The 21141-nt window shown below is 43.9% G+C and overlaps 1 protein-coding gene across 4 annotated transcripts in view; it reads left to right on the forward strand.

The window, feature by feature from the left end:
• The window catches only part of CARMIL1 (capping protein regulator and myosin 1 linker 1), a 339650-nt gene that overhangs the window by 220760 nt on the left and 97749 nt on the right, over window positions 1-21141 (forward strand). The window lies entirely within an intron of this gene.

Raw genomic sequence — 21141 nt, forward strand, 5'->3', positions numbered from 1 at the left:
ATAAACAATCAAGTGGACACAGAGACAGACAACCCTGCAAAAAAGCAAAAAGACATACAACAGCCATACAGGATACCCAGTGATCATACCCTCTTAGAGGTTCAGGAAGAGGTTTGTTGGGCATCACATGGAACCTATCACAAAAAGTGGTTGAGTTGGAGGGGGTCACAAAACTGCCTAAATTGAAACTATCTGACAGTATAAAAACATCCCCCATGTGTAATGCCCTAGAAGATCCATGTGATCCTCACCATATCATGTCTTAAGGGGGTACTCTGCTGCTCAGCGTTTGGAACAAACTGTTCTGAACGCTGGAGCCGGCGCTGGGAGCTTGTTATATCATAGCCATGCCCCCTCATGACATCATGCCCCGCCCCCTCAATGCAAGTCTATGGGAGGGGGCGCATCGGCTCCAGCGTTCGGAACAGTTTGTTCCAAACGCTGAGCAGATGAGTACCCCTTTAAAGCTCCTAAAGAGCCTGATAGTTCGACCAGGATGTACCACTGTGTGTACAAATGGGTGCATTATAGAGGCCTGTTCTGACGAATATTAGTGTGTAAGGAACAGTTTTATCTCTGAATGCAGCTCAGGCATGATGGCTATCCCCATATAAAGAAAATAGAATAAAAAATATCAGAATTTAAAAGAATCCTGTGTTGAGGTTCTAGGGAATTTGCCAGTGAAAGTACCACCATCATGATTGGTGTGGAGAACTAGTAGACATGATCCCAGTGCTCTAATGCTCATGATTCCTTACATGTCAATGATGGCACAAAGGGAATCAACAGACATGTAAAGCAAAAGGCTCTATATGTTCTATACAAATCTTCTATACATGAAAATATAAATATATCAAATATGATATAAGCATTGCAATATGTGGTGCAAGTATGTATTGAATAAATGTAGTATAGCACAATTAGAGACATATGATGAGGTTTAACTGCAGATTTGTTGAGATTTTATTAAATCACCACTGTATGTATGGAAGTGATAAGTGGGCGATGAAATTGCTGTGTGATACTCTCCCTATATACACTAATTGTCTGCCTAGAATACACAAGGAGCAGCATGAGCTTATCTATAAGAAGCCTAATGACCTCATTAGTATGAATACAATTGAGGAGTATCATCTACATAAATAATTCCTAGGGAAATGAAGTATTCTGCCTTTTCCATGGATCATACAGTTATCTGTGAATGGTACAGGTCTTTTCATCAACTGCCTATTAATGTTCAGGGTCCTTTCATCGCTTATTTATGCATAGTTCACACACATTGCCCAAACTGTTTAATGCTCTTGTAGTATTGCATTATGGTAGAGGTTACATGTTTTAAATGGATATATGCAAATTATTAAGCAGAAATGTAATGTAAAAAGAGTAATCGCTCAACATGAATCATGTTACAATGCACGATTTCAAAAGTCCAGCATATTCCATAACCGGAAATATTTCCTAATTATGTTTTACGTTTCTTTTTCTTTTTTCTTGAATTTTTCCTCTGACATTTTTCAATTTTTTAAAATTAAATGGGTCAATAAATCTTTTTAAAGAAAGTGAAAATATTTACCCCGAAATGCATTGACTTGGGCTACACAACAACCTTGGTCGCACGGCACAAATGGCAATGTTATGCCACACATATTGTTAGTGAATGATATCACATTGCAACATGCAACCTACTGCAATGTAACAGTTGCAAAAAAAAAAACCATTCTTGATAGATTTTTTGTCGCATGCTACGTTGCCATCATTGACCTTAATGTAAGTCACATGTGACTGTGCCTTGCTTGCAACTTCATTTTTAATACAGTGTAATCTCTACTGTAATAATAATTTTAACAATGGAGTTGTTTGTTAAAAAATTAATGCAGCATTGTGTGTTTAAAAAAAACTTCTACACAAAAAAACAAAAACACAGAAGTAAAAAGAATACCACATAAAATTGTATATGATGCCAGCATCTGAATGCATCTTTTTTTTTAGCAGAATAAAACACTTTTATTTTTTTATTTTTTTTATAACAATACAAAACACTTCTTAAAACACCAGGAACACCCTGAACTTGACACCAGCCCGTGGCCACATTCAGAGGGTGGATTTTAATGCGGAATTCCGGCAGAGATTCCTTTGAGATTTACTTCCCAGAGACTTTAATAGTATTCTGCTGTCCCAGTCACACAACAAAATTTGCTTGGCAGCAATTCCGCCCCAGAAATTCCACATTCCGTAAAATTTAAAGACAGTCTTTAATTTTGCATAATTCTGCTGCGGAATCCTATTGATGTCAGTGGGGCTTTAAATTTCAGTGGAATTCTGGGAATACGGAATTCCGCTGAAAGTATGCCGCAATTCCACAATTTTGTTCTGCAACATTTGAGGAACAGAAATTGTGCAGAATTGCAAGAATTCCGCCATCTGAGCATAGCCTTCACAGTTTATTCAGAATACCAAGAATGACAAAAAGCCAAAACTAGGTAAAAACACAGTACTCTAGAATAAAAAGTAAGATGTTAAGGGGTATTCAGGCTTAAGACGTTTTATCCCCTATCCAAAGATCAGGGGATAAGATGTCTGATTGCGGGGGGCCACCGCTGGGACTTCCCGTGATCTCCCTGCAGCACCTGCATTATGTGCGGAGCTGCGTCTCCAGGCTCGGAAACCGGAAGTTTCCAGGACTGGAGACGTGACGTAACTCCCCGCTCGTGACGTCACGTCACACCCCCTCCGTTCATGTCTATGGGAGGGGGTGTAACGGCCCGCTGCTGGGACCCCCTGCAATCTCCCTGCAGCACCTTTGGATAGGGGATAAAATGTCTAAAGGCGGAATACCCCTTTAAATCTTGAGGAAGAGCTTGGTTTTTAGCAAGCTTGATAAGGACCTCATAGAGAGCGGCGAACATGATATTTATTTAGTGCTGTCTGCTGGTTATAAAGCAGTTATGTCTAATGGAAGATTAATGGTGGTGTAGATTAACTGGCATTAATCTAATGTAGGTGCAAAGTGCAATGGTAAAAAAAAAAAGCAGAGTAATTCAATTGCAGGCTGTTTAATGATTATGCTGCTGTGTTTGGTTTTTATTTTTTATATGTGCTGAAGTTTTTTTTTAGATGTTAAGTCTTTTTTTTTTTTTTTGGGAAAATAGTAAAATAATAAAAATATTTAAGCTTTAAGGCCTAAACATTTATTCATTGGGGGAGATTTATCAAAACCTATCCAGAGAAAAAAGTTGCCCATGGCAACCAATCTGCTTGCTTCTTTCATTTTTAACAAGACCTCTGCAAAATGAAAGAAGCAATCTGATTGGTTGCTATGGGCAACTGGGCAGCTTTTCTTTTGCACAGGTTTTGATAAATCTCCCCCAATGACACAATAAATGTATATGTAAAATAACGTCTAGGAATACAGTGACTACAAAGGGCCCCCATTACTAGATGTGTCTATGCATCCCCTCCCATATAAACACACTCATATATAGAACTAGCTGAGTACCCGCACTGTCTGTTTTTCCTATCTAATCCTTGTGGGGGAGGAAAAGCAACAAAGGAGTAGGCTTTTGTCCTCATATGCTGTCCTCATATCCCAACCCCAAATCCCCTCCTAATATCCTGTCCTAATATCCCCTCTTAATATCCCGTCCCCATATCCCGTCCCCATATCCCGTCCCCATATCCCGTGCCCAAATCCCAACCTCATATCCCATCCCAATATCCTACTCCAGGGGTAGGCAACCTTTTGGTAGTGCTGTGCCCAAATTTTTTTCAAAGTCGCTTGGTGTGCCGGCAATATGGGTGTGGCTTGTTGTGGCTTGTCACAGGGTGTTTTTTTCTCTCCAGAATTGTCCCTATATATTGTTCTTCCTGTAAGGACCTTAGAGTGAGAACAACCATTTTAACTCAGACCTGTATACTACAGACCCCCCCCCCCTACATAATACAGTCCTCAGAGTCAACCCCACCATAATAAAGACCCCAGAATCACCAACATAATAAAGACCCCAGAATCAGACCCCAGAATCACCATCCACCATAATACAGACCCCAGAATCACCACCCACCATAATACAGACCCCAGAATCACCACCTACCATAATACAGACCCCAGAATCACCACCCACCATAATACAGACCCCAGAATCACCACCTACCATAATACAGACCCCAGAATCACCACCCACCATAATACAGACCCCCAGAATCACCACCCATCATAATACAGACCACAGAATCACCACCCACCATAATACAGACCCCCAGAATCACCACCCATCATAATACAGACCCCAGAATCACCACCCACCATAATACAGACCCCAGAATCAGACCCCGTGATAATCCAGACACCATAATGCAGACCCCAGAATCAACACCCACCATAATACAGACCCCAGAATCACCACCAACCATAATACAGACCCCCCCCCCCCCCTTTACATAATACAGACCCCAGGATCATACCACAGTCCTGTTGCACAATAATATACATACAGTTACATTAACTGACTCACAATTCATGTCTTTTACAGTCGGCATCCTCCTCTTTCCTTCTGTTCTCCATCTTGCTCAGACCACCATGACGACTTCTTCCAGCCAAAACCCATCACTGCAGCATCTGCAGGACAAACATCTTAGTTTCTGTATTTTTCCATTGCAATCCCCAGAAGTGCAGAATTCGGTGGAATTTATTCCATTCCGAACAGTGTTACAGAGCAGGCTACATTTCCGCGACCTGTTTTCATCTTTGTCAAGCATGAGAGGCAACGTAACCTGCTCTGTAATGCTGTTTGAAATGGAATAAACTGCACTGAATTCTGCACTTTGGTGAGCTACAATTTTCCTTGGATATAAGTAGGTAGGTAGCTATGTAGGTAGGTAAGTAGATAGGGAGGTAGGTAGCAAGATAGGTAAATGGGTAGCTATGTATGTATGTAGGTAGGTACTTAGGTTGCTATGTAGGTAGGTAGCCAGGTGGCTAAGTAGGTGGGTATGTACCCAGGAAATTAATAAGGTTGGTAGCCATTCCCCTCCCTTTCACCTGCACCCCCTCCCCGTTCCATGCACACCCCCTCCCGGTCACCTGCACCCCCTCCCCGTTCCATGCACACCCCCTCCCGGTCACCTGCACCCCCCTCCCCTTCACACGCCCCCCCATCACTTGCACCACCACCCCTATCACTTGCACCCCTCATCATCACTTGCACCCCTCATCATCACTTGCACCCCTCATCATCACTTGCACCCCTCATCATCACTTGAACCCCCATCATCACTTGCACCCCCCATCGTCACTTGCACCCCCATCATCACTTGCACCCCCCATCATCACTTTCACCCCCATCATCACTTTCACCCCCCCATCATCACTTGCACCACCACCCCCATCACTTGCACCCCCCTTCATCATCATCATCATCACTTACACCCCCTTATCATCACTTGCAGCCCCCCTCCTCATCATCACTTGCACCCCCCTCCTCATCATCACTTGGACCCCCCCTCCTCATCATTTGCACCCCCCCTCCTCATCATCATTTGCACCCCCCCTCCTCATCATCACTTGCACCCCCCTCCTCATCATCATTTCCACCCCCCTCCTAATCATCACTTGCACCCCCCTCCTCATCATCACTTGTACCCCCTCCTCATCATTTGAACCCCCCCCTCATCATCATCATTTGCACCCCCCTTCCTCCCCTCATCATCCTCATTTGCATCCCCCCCTCTCCTCCCCTCATCATCATCATTTGCATCCCCCCCCTATCCTCCCCTCATCATCATAATCATATCAAATGGCTCCAGAAAGTTAAACAGATTTGTAAATTACTTCTATGAAAAAATCTTAATCCTTTCAGTACTTATGAGCTGCTGAAGTTGAGTTGTTCTTTTCTGTCTACGTACTCTGTGATGACAACTGTCTCGGGAACTGTCCAGAGTAGAAGCAAATCCCCATAGCAAACCTCTTCTACTCTGTGCAGTTCCCGAGACAAGCAGAGATGTCAGCAGAGACAGAAAAGAACAACTCCACTTCAGCAGCTGATAACTATTGAAAGGATTAAGATTTTTTAATAGAAGTAATTTACAAATCTGTTTAACTTTCTGGGGCCAGTTGATATAAAAAAAAAAGGATTTTCCTGAATACTCCTTTAAGCTGTGTGTGCGTGTGTGCACACAGCTTAAAGCGGCGCTCACTCGCCTGTAGATCCAGGACAAGCATCGTGGATCCCCATTAGCGGAGTCAGCGCCTCTAGCCCAGAGCCAACCCCGCGTGCCACTCAAAAGCAACCCGGCTTCCATGAGTGGCACGCGTGCCAGTGGTTGCCGACCCCTGTCCTACTCTCATATCTAATCCCCATTTCTAATCCTCATATTTCGTCCTCCGGTTGTGATGAAGGGGTGTAGCTTAAAGGGTGGGACATGTCTTTGCAAGATTGGGCATGAAATGTATGGAAGGTGTGGCTTGCCAGCCGGACTGGCACATTCAACAGGAGATGCAGAGCGGAGCTTGTAGAGTAAGGTACCAGACGTCCAATATACCTGTATGGAACTTGAAACAAAAACCCCATCCTTCACATATGGGGGTAAGTTAGGGTTAATTTAACTGTTATATATTTTTATTTGACATATAAGTAACATGTGACCAAGTATTAGGGAAATATCTCCAGCTGTACGGAAGTTATTCTAGAACATACATTTCCCATAGATTTGCACTGGACTTTAACCCCTTAAGGACGCAGGATTTTTCCATTTTTGCACTTTTGTTTTTTCCTCATCACCTTCCTTAAATCATAATTCTTTCAATTTTGCACCTACAGACCCATATCAGGGGTTTTTTTGTACTGCCAATTGTACTTTATAATGGCATCAATAATTTCACCACATTTACAGCGAAACCATAACAAAAAAATATTTGTGGGGTATAAAAAAAAACACGCCATTTTGTAACGTTTGGGGGCTTCCAATTCTATGCAGTACACTTTTCGGTAAAAATGACACCATATCTTTATTCTGTAGCTCCATACGGTTACAAGGATACCTTATTTATATAGGTTTTATTTTACTATAACTACATGCACCAAAATTAGTATGTGTAAAATTGTCATGTTCTGACTTTATAACTTTTTTATTTTTCCATATACAGGGATGTGTGAGGGCTAATTTTTTTTTTTTGTCGGTACTATGTTTTTATCAGTACTATGTTTATTTTGATGGGACTTTTTGATAGCTTTTTTTTTTTTTTAAACTGTAAATTTTTATTAGGGTTTTACATAAACATAGTCAAACAACACGGGGGGAGGTAAGGACCAGTAACCCCCAAGTGGCCATCCAAAAGCAAAATGATACAATAGAACAAATCTCCTTCAAGCATATGAAGCCATAGAGAAACAGTAAGAGTAGTTCCAATCTCTAATGTACATCTAGGGAGGAGACAGGGAGGGGAGGGGGGTAGGAGGAGGGGAAGGAAACAAAAAAGGGCAGACCAACAACATAAAGAAGGGAAACAAAGGGGAAGAAACACCAGAAAAGGGGAAGAGAGAGATGGAAAAAGAGAAAATAAGAGGTCCGGACATATATGGGGAAGGGGGAGGAATGAACATGGAGGCTGCCTATCTGTGAATCTATCACACGGATCTGATATGGACAAAAATATTGGGATGGTGTTGTTCAAAGAGACAGTAAGAGATTCAAGGGAGCGAATCTCACGTACCCTAGCTGTGAGCTCGTCCTCCGATAGAGGCAAGGTCTGTTTCCAATGTTTGGCAATGAGGGTTTTGCCCACGAGGACAATGTGCAAAAAGAGCCTGAACGTTTTTTTTGGATAAAACCCTAGCAGAAAGGTGCAAAAGGAAGACCAGAGGGCCAAGGAGAACCAAACCCCCCAAAACTGTATGGATCAACTTCTGCACCTGAGCCCAATAAGTAACTATCAATGGACGGGACCAAAATATTGGGAAAACAGTGCCCAGACCCACACCGCATCGTCAGCATTGGGGAGGGATGTCAGGATTCAACTTGTTAAGTAGATCTGGTGTGTGATATCACCCCATGAGCATCTTAAATTACGTCTCTTTGTAGGCCGTGCAGATTGAAGCCTTAGAGGCCCACTCCCAAATTATCTGCAATTGAGGGATAGAAATAATAGTCTTAAGGACCTCGTCCCAACGGCTCATATAGTGATGTGAGGGAGGAGGACCATCCGGAGGGGACAACAAAAAGCAGTAAATACTAGAGTAGTCGCTTCGTCTGAGGACCACCCCTACACAACCTCTCAAAGCCTGTGGGTAAAGAGACAGTCAGTGAGCCCTGTCTAGAGGACAAGTAGTGATGAAGTTGTATATAGCGGGCTTCCTCAGAGGGAGGGAGACTCCAACGAGCAACCAGCTGGTCAAAGGATAAGAGTGAGCGAGTGCGTGGATCAACCACATCGGCCCAGCAAAAAAGACCTCTAGAGCCCCATTCCCTAACCATGCAGGAGGACAAGCCAGGAGAGAAGTCAGGGTGGTAGATAAAAGATTGCAAAGGAGAGAAAGAGGAAAGAAGTCTAAATCGCCTAGAGCAGTAGGTCCAAACATACCGGGAAAATGACATCGGTCACAAAATGGGGTTTACAGGGGAAGGGAACGGAAACGTCCACAGGAGGGAGTTAGGATGAATAGGGGCCAGCCACAATTTTTCCAACTCCATCCACTTACTGTAGGCATGGTAAATAGACCAAGCCGCCAAGTGGTGTAGATGAACCGCCCAGTAATATTTAGCCACGTCCGGAACACCCAGACCCCCGAAAGACTTATTAGCCAGCATAACTGACATAGGGAGTCGATGTCAATTGGCAAATGAAAAGAACACAACACAGCTAAGGGGAATTTAGGGAGTATAGTCCTCTTCAGTGCAGCAAGTGGTTCTATGCACAAAGCAAAGATCACCCCTGTCTAGTACCATTATACAAGGGAAAGGTTGGGGAAAAAGCATGAGGGAGTTTGAGAGGCAGTGGGAGAGGAGTAGAAACCCTGCAGTGCAGTGAGAAAATTACCTGAGATACCAAATTTTTTAAGGGTGGCAAACAAAAATGGCCAACCCAACCTATTAAAGGCCTTTTCAGCGTCCAAGCTCAGAATCAAAGCCTGTTCCGACCTCCGATTGGCTACATCTATGAGATCAACCACCCTTCTCGTGTGGTCGCCTCCCTGCCGACAAGGGATAAAGCCAACCTGGTGTTTGTGTATAAGGGTAGGCAAGCAAAGGCGGTTCGCCAAAACAGCTTTAAGTCGGAATTGAGAAAGGCTATGGGTCGGTAGCTGGAGCAATCTGAGTCCTTGCCAGGCTTAGGAATCTGGGTAAATCAATGAATGACAAATGGACTGCCTACCCACCCCTCCCCCAAGAAAGAGTTAAAGGGACCAGTATAGGAAGGAGGATAGAGGAATAAGTTTTGTAGTACAAATAAGTGAAGCCATCAGGGCCCAGAGAGGGTCTTGAGAACTTCAGAAAGCTCTTCAAGAGTAATAGGGCCATACAAAGTCTCTCAGTCAGCTGCCGAAATAGTCAGAAGGCTACACAGAGAGTGAAAAGAGTCAAGCGCTGCAGCGTGCTCTCCAGTGTCCGAGGTGAGTTGAAAGGGAAATAAGTAAAGTTTAGAATAGTAGTCGAAAAAGAGGCGAGAGACAGATTCAGGATGATATTGAAGGGTACCAAAGGAGTCTCTCAGGGATGGGGGGGCCTGAGCGGCAGCACGATCCCGTAGGCACCGAGCGAACATGGTCTGAGCCTTGTTGCCCTTCTCATAGAAATGCTACTTAGCATAGAGAAGTTGACGTTCCACCTTATAGAGGGCCAGATCGCTCAACTGGGACCGGGCTCCTCAGCACCGAGAGGTAGGGGGAAGATAAGATAAGAGAAGAGCTTCTAAAGGGGTTATTTGAGCCCTAAGTTCCCGGGGGTGAGCCACAGCATCACGTTTCAATCTAGAACCCAAAGCAATACAGTGGCCTCTAGCCACCGCTTTGTGGGCCTCTCATAAACCTACCGGAGAAGACACAGAGCCTTCATTGTCGGCAAAATACTCAAATATGCTCACCTGGATTGAGTCGCGGGAAGGGGGGGGATTTAAGCAGAGAATCAATGAGGCACCAATGACAGCAGCGTAAGGAGGAAGAAAAGGGGGAGAAAGAAATGAGGACAGGTCTATGATCAGACCTCTAGGTTCCAGAGAAGCAGAGGAGAGCATGTGGACCATAGGAAGATTAACAGAAAAAAAATCAATATGGATATGGAGTTTGTGAGAGTAAAAGGTATAAGAGCGATCTGATAATGCGCCAGAGGTCATAGAGCGCTACCGAACATATCAATCGACGAAAAAGCGTGGACAAGCGCAACTGGGGAGGGGATGGCAGTGTGCCCACCGTAAAGCGATTAACAGAGTGGGAGAAAACTAAATTAAAATCACCCCCCAAGAGCCACGCAGAGGAGGGGTATTTGTGCAAGCGAGACAAGACCTGACCCAAAAAAGGGACCTGAGAGGTATTGGGAGCATACACATTGCAAAGAAGTATCTGCTTACCCCCTAAAGATCCTTCAACAATAACAAACCTACCCAAGGGGTCTGCATAGGAAGAAGAGACTTGTAGAGGACTGGATCTAGAAATTAAGATAGCCACCCCCTCCACTTTCCTATCTGTAGAGGCTGGAGATACTTGGGGTAGAGGTGGTGTAGGAAGTGGAAAGTGCCTGTCATGTCAAAGTGTGTTTCCTGGAGATAAACAATATCAGCCATAAGGGCTACCAACTCTCTCTGTAGCAGACGCCGCTTAGACGGGGAGTTAAGGCCCTTTACGTTCAAGGAGACACACTTAGCCATGAGAGGGAAGGAATGGGAAAAGTTGCAAATGGGCCAGGGTACTCACTCCAGACCAGAGAGGGTGCCTTGAGAGTTCAGGGGAGGAGGAAGAAGCCAGGGGAGCCACACTGACAGCCATCCGAACCTGAGAAAAAGAAAAACCAGCAGGAAAAACAGACAATAAAGAAGACCAGCAGAACAAAAGACAAGAAGAGGAAACAAAAGAGAGAAGACCATGTAAGTGGGAGAGAACAAAATAATTAAAAGTAATATTAACATTCCAGCCTTTGCCATGGCGGCAAAGGGGGGAAGTGGAAGTACGCTCCGGAAGGGACCACCCAAGTCAAACATGGGTCCCGCCCAGAGGCCAGGCAAAAGGATAGCCCCGCAGCAATATCCAAAAGGACACAAATTAAACAAGCATATAAAACAATAGGTAAGCTAAGCAATCAAGTAACAGCAATGAAGAGGAGTAATGATCTTAAAGTACCGAAGACTAGCAATGGACCCATACCTAGAGTCCCAGGGGCTCAGAACAAGGGCTACTAGAGCCCAGAGAGGATACAACCTGGCCAGCTCTATAGTGTTTCCCCCGGACAGACTGCCACACTGGGGGCAGAGGGGGGAGGTGGAAGGGCCAGGCCCCAGTCCGGGAGTTGTGGGACCTGTAGGTCTAGGGCAGCACAGAACCCCGGCAGATCAGTAAAGGACCGGAACACAGCAGAGTGTCCATCAGGCTGGGCCTGTAAAGCAAATGGTAAAGACCATCTGTAGGGTACTTGGGCAGAGCATAAGGTAGACAGGAGAGGCTGCAGCATCTGCCGTTTATGCTAAGTGATCCAAGAAAGGTCCTGGAACAACTTTGGAAGTCAAAGTACCTGAGGGAGCGTGATTTAGCCATTATCCTTTCCTTCAATTGGAAGTCAGCAACACAACCAATTACGTCCCAGGAAGGACCATTGGTGGGGCGAGGACATAGAGCCCTATGGGCACGATCCAACTTGATCCTGTGAGAAGTGGGTTCGCCCAAAATCATATTGAAGATAGCTTCCAACGGGACATTTAAGTCCTCAGCTTGCGTGGCCTCGGGGAGTCCACGGACTCTAATGTTATTACAAGTGCCACTGTTATCCAGGTCTTCCACATGGGAATGCAAATTACTGAGAAAGTCAGATTGAGTGGCGATGGTGTTTTGAAGCTAAACAATATGGGACCATGTAGAGTCGTGGGCCTCCTCCAAACCCCCCACCCTGTCTGAGATATGTTGAAGATCCTGGCGAAGTACAGAGATTTCCGCCAGACAGGCATCTTTGACCTCCATAATAAGGGCCTTAAAATCATCCATGGTAGGAATTTGAGAAAGTAATTGGCTTAAATCCGGAGGGATCAGGGTAGAAACTAGAACCCCAGAGCAGTCGAAATCTGAGTCCTGTCCGGTATCCCAGAGAGGGCACTCAGCGGCCGAGCGAGGGGCCCCTAAGGACCTTGAGGTTGAAGAGGGGTCCTGCAAAGGAATGTCTCTGGGTGCTCCCACTGTATGTTTGAGGGAAAACATAATCCTCTGAGGCTTAGAAGAAGCGCTGAGGGGCAATGCAAGGGTCCCAGGGTGGGTCACCTACAAGTATATCAGGTGGTAGAGTAGGTGCTGCAGTCCAGTCTGTGAGGGCCAGAGGGAGAGGAAGTCTGGAAGGTAGAGGGAGAGCACCCAGGTGGAGGGGTAGCCTCTGCAGGAGATCCTGTGGGGCCTGTGTGCAAAGGAAAGAAGCAGGCTGGGGTGAGCCAAGCCCTGATGGCAGCAGAGCAGGAGATTCACTCACCAGTGATGATGAGCAGACTGCAGAGGAGCCCCGGTCTGAAGCACTCTGCAGCAGTGCCGTTGGGCCCACAGCAGCAGCGCTGGAGGGCTCAGAAGATGGCTGGTGGGAGGCCCCCCAGCGTGATTACACTGCGGGATGGGCGATTCACCCCACTACATACACCATGAGGGAGCAGTTGAAGGTCCCTTTGGACGCCGCTGGCAATCTAAAGGGTTAATAGCCGGCCACAGCAATCGCCGCATGTCGGCTATTAACGGCGCCCCCCAGCTACAAGAATCAGCTGTGGGCCGGCCAGTATGATGTGGGGCTCGGGTCGGGAGCCCACACCTCACACTGCTTACCATCTCAGGACGAGCCAGCTCGTTCTTAGATGACAACCGGTTAAACAAAAACCCTGACCCTCGCAATGGGGGTAGGTTAGGGTTAAATTAACTTTTCTATATTTTTATTGGACATAAAAGTAACATGACCAAGTATTATCGAAATATCTCCAGCTGTTTAGAAATTATGCAGTAACATATATTTCCCATAGACTTGGATGGGACATTAAACAAAAACCCTGACCCTCGCAAATAGAGGTGGGTAAGGGTTAAATTACCTATCCTATGTTTGTAGTTGACATATAAGTAACATGTGTGCCAAGTTTCATGTTAATATCTTTAGCCGTTTGGAAGTGATGCTGGAACATACATACATACACAAATTGTGGAAAATTTATCAAAACCTGACCAGAGGAACAGTTGTTGAGTTGCCCATAGCAACCTATCAGATTGCTTCTTACATTTTTCAAAGGCCTTTTCGAAAATGAAAGAAGCGATGTGATTGGTTGCTATGGGCAGCTCAGCAACTTTTTCTCTGGACAGGTTTTGATAAATCTCCCCCAATAGTTATATATACTAGCTGAGTAACTGGCGTTGCCCGTTTTTTTCCTTCCTAATCCCTGTTGGGCAGGAAAATAAACAAAGGAGGAAGCTTTTGACTTCATATCCAGTCCTCATATATTCTTGTCATATCCCGACCTCCTATCCCGACCTCCTATCCCGTCCTCCTATCCCGACCTCCTTTCCCGACCTCCTATCCCATCCTCCTATCCTGTCCTTCTATCCCGTCCTCCTATCTCAACCTCCTATCCCGGCATCCTTTCCCATCCTTATTTCTCGACCTCCTATCTCGACCTCCTATCCCGACGCCCTTTCCCGTCCTCCTTTCCCGTCCTCATATCTCGATCTCCTATCTCGACCTCCTATCTTGACCTCCTATCCCGACCTCCTATCCCGACCTCCTATCCCGACCTCCTATCCCGACCTCCTATCCCGACCTCCTATCCCGACCTCCTTTCCTGTCCTCCTTTCTTGACCTCCTATCTCGACCTCCCATCCTCCTATCCCGACCTCCTATCCCGACCTCCTATCCCGACCTCCTATCCCGACCTCCTTTCCCATCCTCCTATCCCGACCTCCTATCCCGACCTCCTATCCCGACCTCCTATCCCGACCTCCTATCCCGACCTCCTATCCCGACCTCCTATCCCGACCTCCTATCTCGACCTCCTATCTCGACCTCCTATCCCGACCTCCTATCCCGACCTCCTATCCCGACCTCCTATCCCGACCTCCTTTCCCGACCTCCTTTCCCGACCTCCTTTCCCATCCTCCTATCCCATCCTCCTATCCCATCCTCCTATCCAGGCCTCATATCCCATCCTCCTATCTCGACCTCCCATCCCGTCCTCATATCCTGACCCGTAATATGTGTACCAGGTATTGAAATATCTCCAGCCGTACGGAAGTTATGTGGGAGCATACATTTCCCATTGATTTGCATGGGACTTTAAATAAAAACTCATAAATGGGGGTAGTTAGGGGTTAAATTAACTGTCCTGTATTTTAAGTGGACATATAAGTAACATGTGACCAAGCATTATCGAAATATCTCCAGCCATTTGGAAGTTATGCAGTAACATATATTTCCTTTGACTTGTATGGGACTTTAAACATAAACCCCGCCCCTGGCAAATGGGGGTGAGTAAGGGTTAAATGACCTATCCCATATTTGTTGCTGACATATAAGTAACGTGTGTGCCAAGTTTCATGTTAATATCTTTAGCCGTTTGGAAGTTTTTGTGGAACATACACACATACATACATACATACATACATACATACACACACACATACACACACACACACAAGTTGAGTTTTATATATATATACACACACACACACACACACACACACACACATACACACACACAAGTTGAGTTTTATATATATATAGGGGAATATGCAAAGCAGCTCATTACACAACCTTTTCAGGTAGTGTTCCCTGGTATCAGCTTAGCTCCTGTTAAGGAATATAAAAAGCTGAACGGGATGTATGCCAAGCCAGACTACTCCCCAAAAGGGAAGTTTCGACCCATCTGCAGACAGCTGTTTCGGGGTTATATCTTAGATATAAAAATATTGATGTCCGGTATTATCCCCTTCAGACGCCACAAACAAATATGATCACTGCATCTAAAATATACACAAGGTCAGTCTTTAAAGATAAGAAAGATTGGTATTCCAAACATGATTTAGTTAATAAAATGCCACATACCTGTGAGGATTGAAATAAACTAAAATCACAGGAGGCTACAGGGCGTGGAAACGTCACTGCTTTGTGCGGAGGAGCACTGTGTTGTGTGTGGTAGAGCAAAAGTGCACGATAGAGCGAGGGGGCGTTTATATATATATATATATATATATATATATATATGTGTGTGTGTGTGTATATGTATATATATATATATGTGTGTGTGTGTGTGTGTATATGTATATACCGTATTTCTCGGCGTATAACACGCACTTTTTAGGCTAAAATTTATACGCCGATACACCCCCAGGAAAGGCAGGGGGAGAGAGGCCGTCGCTGCCCGCTTCTCTCCCCCTGCCTTTCCTGGGGTCTAGAGCGCTGCTGTCGGCCCTTCTCACCCCCTGGTTATCGGCGCCGCTGCCCGTTCTGTCCCCCTGACTATCGGTGCCGGCGCCGATAGCCAGGGAGAGAGAAGCGGCGCCGACAGCCAGGGGGAGAGAAGGGGCAGCAGCACCCATTGCCGGCGCCGCTGCCCCGTTGCCTCCCCCCATCCCCGGTGGCATAATTACCTGAGTCCGGTCCGCTCTGCTCAAGGCCTCCGTCGTGCGTCCCCGGTGTCATTGCTATGCGCTGAACGGCGCGGCGCATGACGTCAGAGCGCCGCGCCGTGCATAGCAACGACGCTGGGGACGCACGACGGAGGCCTGGAGCAGCGCGGACCGGACTCAGGTAATTATGCCACCGGGGATGGGGGGAGGCAACGGGGCAGCGGCGCCGGCAATGGGTGCCGCTGCCCCTTCTCTCCCCCTGGACACACGTGTGTATATATATATATAGGAAAATACACAAGGGGAGCCAGCACTGGATGACCACTGGGGATGTGCCCGTAATCCACCCGAATGCCAAAGACGGGTACACTTCACAATCTCTCCAAAGGAAACAGCAACAATCGCCAGGTCCAGTATAGTAGCAAACTGATGTTTATTGCATCAATAACAGCAACGTTTCGGCTAAAAGTGAGCCTTTCTCAAGCATAGTGCAAATAACAATGGATCAAACTTATATATGTAGTGAAGGAACATGATTGGTGACAGTACAGGTGCATTATATCAATCATTAGACATTGTGTCCACCCTCCACCCATGATTGGGTAGATGGGCGGTCATGTGATAACAAATCTGTCAAAATGTCAAATAACAGACTTAAGCTCTATAAATATAAACATTATTACTTCCCCACATGGAGCGACGGAGTCCGCAGGGATCAGCAATTCGTTTCCGATACTCCGATTGTTGATAGTTGTAACCATTCATATACATCTAAGTTGCCGTCTGTTCGTTCCTCCGTTTGTAAACAAAGGAGCTGCGGCTGCGCGGATCACACATGGGTCTCCGCCCAGCCTTCATTCCGTAGTGCCGTCAGAAAACAATCTGCGCATGCGCGGGCACTCCGTGCATCGATTCTGGCCGTCTTGCAGTGAGTGCACAGAGACCGCTGTCAATAAATGCAGCAGCTCTGTGAACTATATTCACCCGGATCATGGCCAATAGGAATACTTATAAGACAGACTGAAAATTGACGACAGTGTATAGTGAAAAAAGAAGGGGTTATGTATATTCCTCGGTAGAATTGCGTAAAGTTCCGTGCGTCTTCTCGCTCCATGTGGGTTAAGTGTGAACAAAGTGTCTAAAAATGATACAAAAATACAAAAAATTACACAAAGTTAAAAATGTAATAAAACCAACGCCTCCCATCGTTTATCATTATAAAGAAAGTATTCACGTATTCCTATATAGAGAAAAGTAAAAAAAGGACAAAAGAAAAAGAGAAAAAGTGAAAAATATAAATAAAAAATAAAAAATAAATAATAAATAAAAAAATAAAAAATAAAAAATAAAAATAAAAATAAAGATAGAAATAAAAATATAAAAATATAAAAAATATAAATAAAAAATAAATAGATAAAAGTAAAAAATGAATAGAGTGGAAAAATAAAAAATAAAAAATAATTAATAATAATTAATGAAAAAAATTAATAAAAAATAAAAAATAAAAAATGATAAATAAATAAAAAATAATAATTAATAGTGAAAAATGAAGAATAATAATGAAAAATAATACAAAATAAATAAATAAACAAAAATAATAAAAAATAGGAAACTATAAAATAAATAATAAATAAAAAATAAAAAATAAAAAATAAAAAATAAATAATAAATATATAATAAATAATAAATAATAAAAAATAAATAATAAAAAATAAAAAATAAAATATAAAAAATAAAAAATAAATAAATAGAAAAATGAGAAAAGGTAAATAATTGAAAAATGAAAATGAAAAATAAATAGTAAAAAATAAAAGTAAATAATGAAAAATGAATATACAAATGAAACAAAATTGTGAATAAATGAATAAAGAAAACAGTTAGAAGTCACACATGAATCCATTTCACATAAAAGGTTTCAAATTAAAATCTACATTAAGTCCCTGTGGATGCAAAGTGTTTAATCTATGAATCCATTTAAGTTCTTTTTGTTTCAGGATCCTCTCCCTGTCCCCACCGCGTCTAAGCGGGGGGACATGGTCGATGATCCGGAAACGTAACTGGCTAATATTATGGCCCTTCTCTAGAAAATGTCGGGGGATGGGGAGGTCCACTTTGCCTGTCCTAATGGAAGACTTATGACCATTGAGCCGAATGCGGCATTCGTTTGTGGTTTCCCCCACATAATATAGCCCACAAGGGCATTGTAGCAGGTACACCACAAATGATGACCTGCATGTGAAACGGTCCTCAATGGTAAATCTTTCTCCTGTTTGTGGATGAGAGAAACTGTCCCCTTTGATAATATTGTTGCAGTGGCTGCAGCCAAAACAAGGGAAATTTCCCTTCTTTCTGCCCAGCCACTGTGTCTCTTGTTTTTTTCTCTGTTTGTCACTACCAATGTCAGATTTTACTAACATATCCCTGAAATTGCGCCCTCTGCGGTACGCCATTACAGGGGGGTTAGCAAGGTTAGTTGTACGTTGTATGATACTCCAATTATTCCTTATTATGGCAGCAATTTTGTTACTCAGCGTGGTGAACGTAGATACAAAAGGTATTCTATCAGTGGTGTTCTTTATCTTGGGTTGTAATAACTCACTTCTAGTGATCTCAGATAATCTTGATCTATGTTTAGATAGGAGATTCTGGGGATAACCTCTTTTCTTGAATTTAGAACACATTTCGTCCAATCTATCTTCCAGATGTTTAGAGGGTGAAACGATTCGCTTCACCCTCAACATCCGGCTCCATGGTAAGGATTTGACCATGGATCTGGGGTGAAAACTGTCAAAAAATAACAAATTGTTCCTATCTGTCTCCTTTGTAAATAAATCTGTGGTCAATCTCTGGTCACATAGATATACAGTTGTGTCGAGAAATTGAAGTGATTCGGTGGATTTCACCATTGTGAACTCCAATTCTGGGAAAATGTTATTAATTTCAACAAAAAATTGATCCAATTCCACAATTGACCCTGTCCAGACGACAAACGTGTCGTCAATGTAACGAAGCCACGTCTGTACGTGTCTGAACAGGGCCGATCGGTATATGTAAGTAGTTTCAATGTCCGCCATGTAAATGTTCGCATAGCATGGCGCCGCGTTAGAGCCCATGGCTGTACCCCTGTTCTGGACATAGAGATCATCCCCAAACAGGAAATAGTTCCGTCTGAGGATGATCCCCAATAGGTCCAGAACAAGGGAACAGGCACCCTCTGTCATCTCTGATCCGTTCAGGCATTTGGATACAGCTTCAATGCCACGGTTGTGGTCAATGGATGTATATAAATTGACGATGTCAAATGATACCAACACGGTGTGTGGGGGACATTGTAAATCATGAATTTTGTTGAGGAAATCAGTGGTGTCCTGTACATACGATATAGCACTGGTGGCAAAATTATGTAGTACCCTATCTAAATACACTGCAATAGGGGAGAATACGGAGTCCCGCCCGGAGACTATGGGTCTACCGGGGGGACTTCGCAGGTTCTTATGGATCTTTGGCAGTGTATAGAACACTGGTGTACATGGATAATCTTTAAGCAGAAATCGATGCAGATCTTCATCTATAATGCCATCTTCAAGTGCTTGGGATAGGACACCATAGATCTCACCTTGTATACTTTTCAAAGGGTCAATCAAAATTTTAGTATATACCATATTGTCACTCAATTGACGATCAATCTCCGCGAGGTATTGGGGGGTCTCCGTATTCTCCCCTATTGCAGTGTATTTAGATAGGGTACTACATAATTTTGCCACCAGTGCTATATCGTATGTACAGGACACCACTGATTTCCTCAACAAAATTCATGATTTACAATGTCCCCCACACACCGTGTTGGTATCATTTGACATCGTCAATTTATATACATCCATTGACCACAACCGTGGCATTGAAGCTGTATCCAAATGCCTGAACGGATCAGAGATGACAGAGGGTGCCTGTTCCCTTGTTCTGGACCTATTGGGGATCATCCTCAGACGGAACTATTTCCTGTTTGGGGATGATCTCTATGTCCAGAACAGGGGTACAGCCATGGGCTCTAACGCGGCGCCATGCTATGCGAACATTTACATGGCGGACATTGAAACTACTTACATATACCGATCGGCCCTGTTCAGACACGTACAGACGTGGCTTCGTTACATTGACGACACGTTTGTCGTCTGGACAGGGTCAATTGTGGAATTGGATCAATTTTTTGTTGAAATTAATAACATTTTCCCAGAATTGGAGTTCACAATGGTGAAATCCACCGAATCACTTCAATTTCTCGACACAACTGTATATCTATGTGACCAGAGATTGACCACAGATTTATTTACAAAGGAGACAGATAGGAACAATTTGTTATTTTTTGACAGTTTTCACCCCAGATCCATGGTCAAATCCTTACCATGGAGCCAGATGTTGAGGGTGAAGCGAATCGTTTCACCCTCTAAACATCTGGAAGATAGATTGGACGAAATGTGTTCTAAATTCAAGAAAAGAGGTTATCCCCAGAATCTCCTATCTAAACATAGATCAAGATTATCTGAGATCACTAGAAGTGAGTTATTACAACCCAAGATAAAGAACACCACTGATAGAATACCTTTTGTATCTACGTTCACCACGCTGAGTAACAAAATTGCTGCCATAATAAGGAATAATTGGAGTATCATACAACGTACAACTAACCTTGCTAACCCCCCTGTAATGGCGTACCGCAGAGGGCGCAATTTCAGGGATATGTTAGTAAAATCTGACATTGGTAGTGACAAACAGAGAAAAAAACAAGAGACACAGTGGCTGGGCAGAAAGAAGGGAAATTTCCCTTGTTTTGGCTGCAGCCACTGCAACAATATTATCAAAGGGGACAGTTTCTCTCATCCACAAACAGGAGAAAGATTTACCATTGAGGACCGTTTCACATGCAGGTCATCATTTGTGGTGTACCTGCTACAATGCCCTTGTGGGCTATATTATGTGGGGGAAACCACAAACGAATGCCGCATTCGGCTCAATGGTCATAAGTCTTCCATTAGGACAGGCAAAGTGGACCTCCCCATCCCCCGACATTTTCTAGAGAAGGGCCATAATATTAGCCAGTTACGTTTCCGGATCATCGACCATGTCCCCCCGCTTAGACGCGGTGGGGACAGGGAGAGGATCCTGAAACAAAAAGAACTTAAATGGATTCATAGATTAAACACTTTGCATCCACAGGGACTTAATGTAGATTTTAATTTGAAACCTTTTATGTGAAATGGATTCATGTGTGACTTCTAACTGTTTTCTTTATTCATTTATTCACAATTTTGTTTCATTTGTATATTCATTTTTCATTATTTACTTTTATTTTTTACTATTTATTTTTCAT

The sequence above is a fragment of the Hyla sarda genome, chromosome 5 (genome assembly GCF_029499605.1).
Source record: "Hyla sarda isolate aHylSar1 chromosome 5, aHylSar1.hap1, whole genome shotgun sequence".
Taxonomy (NCBI): domain Eukaryota; kingdom Metazoa; phylum Chordata; class Amphibia; order Anura; family Hylidae; genus Hyla; species Hyla sarda.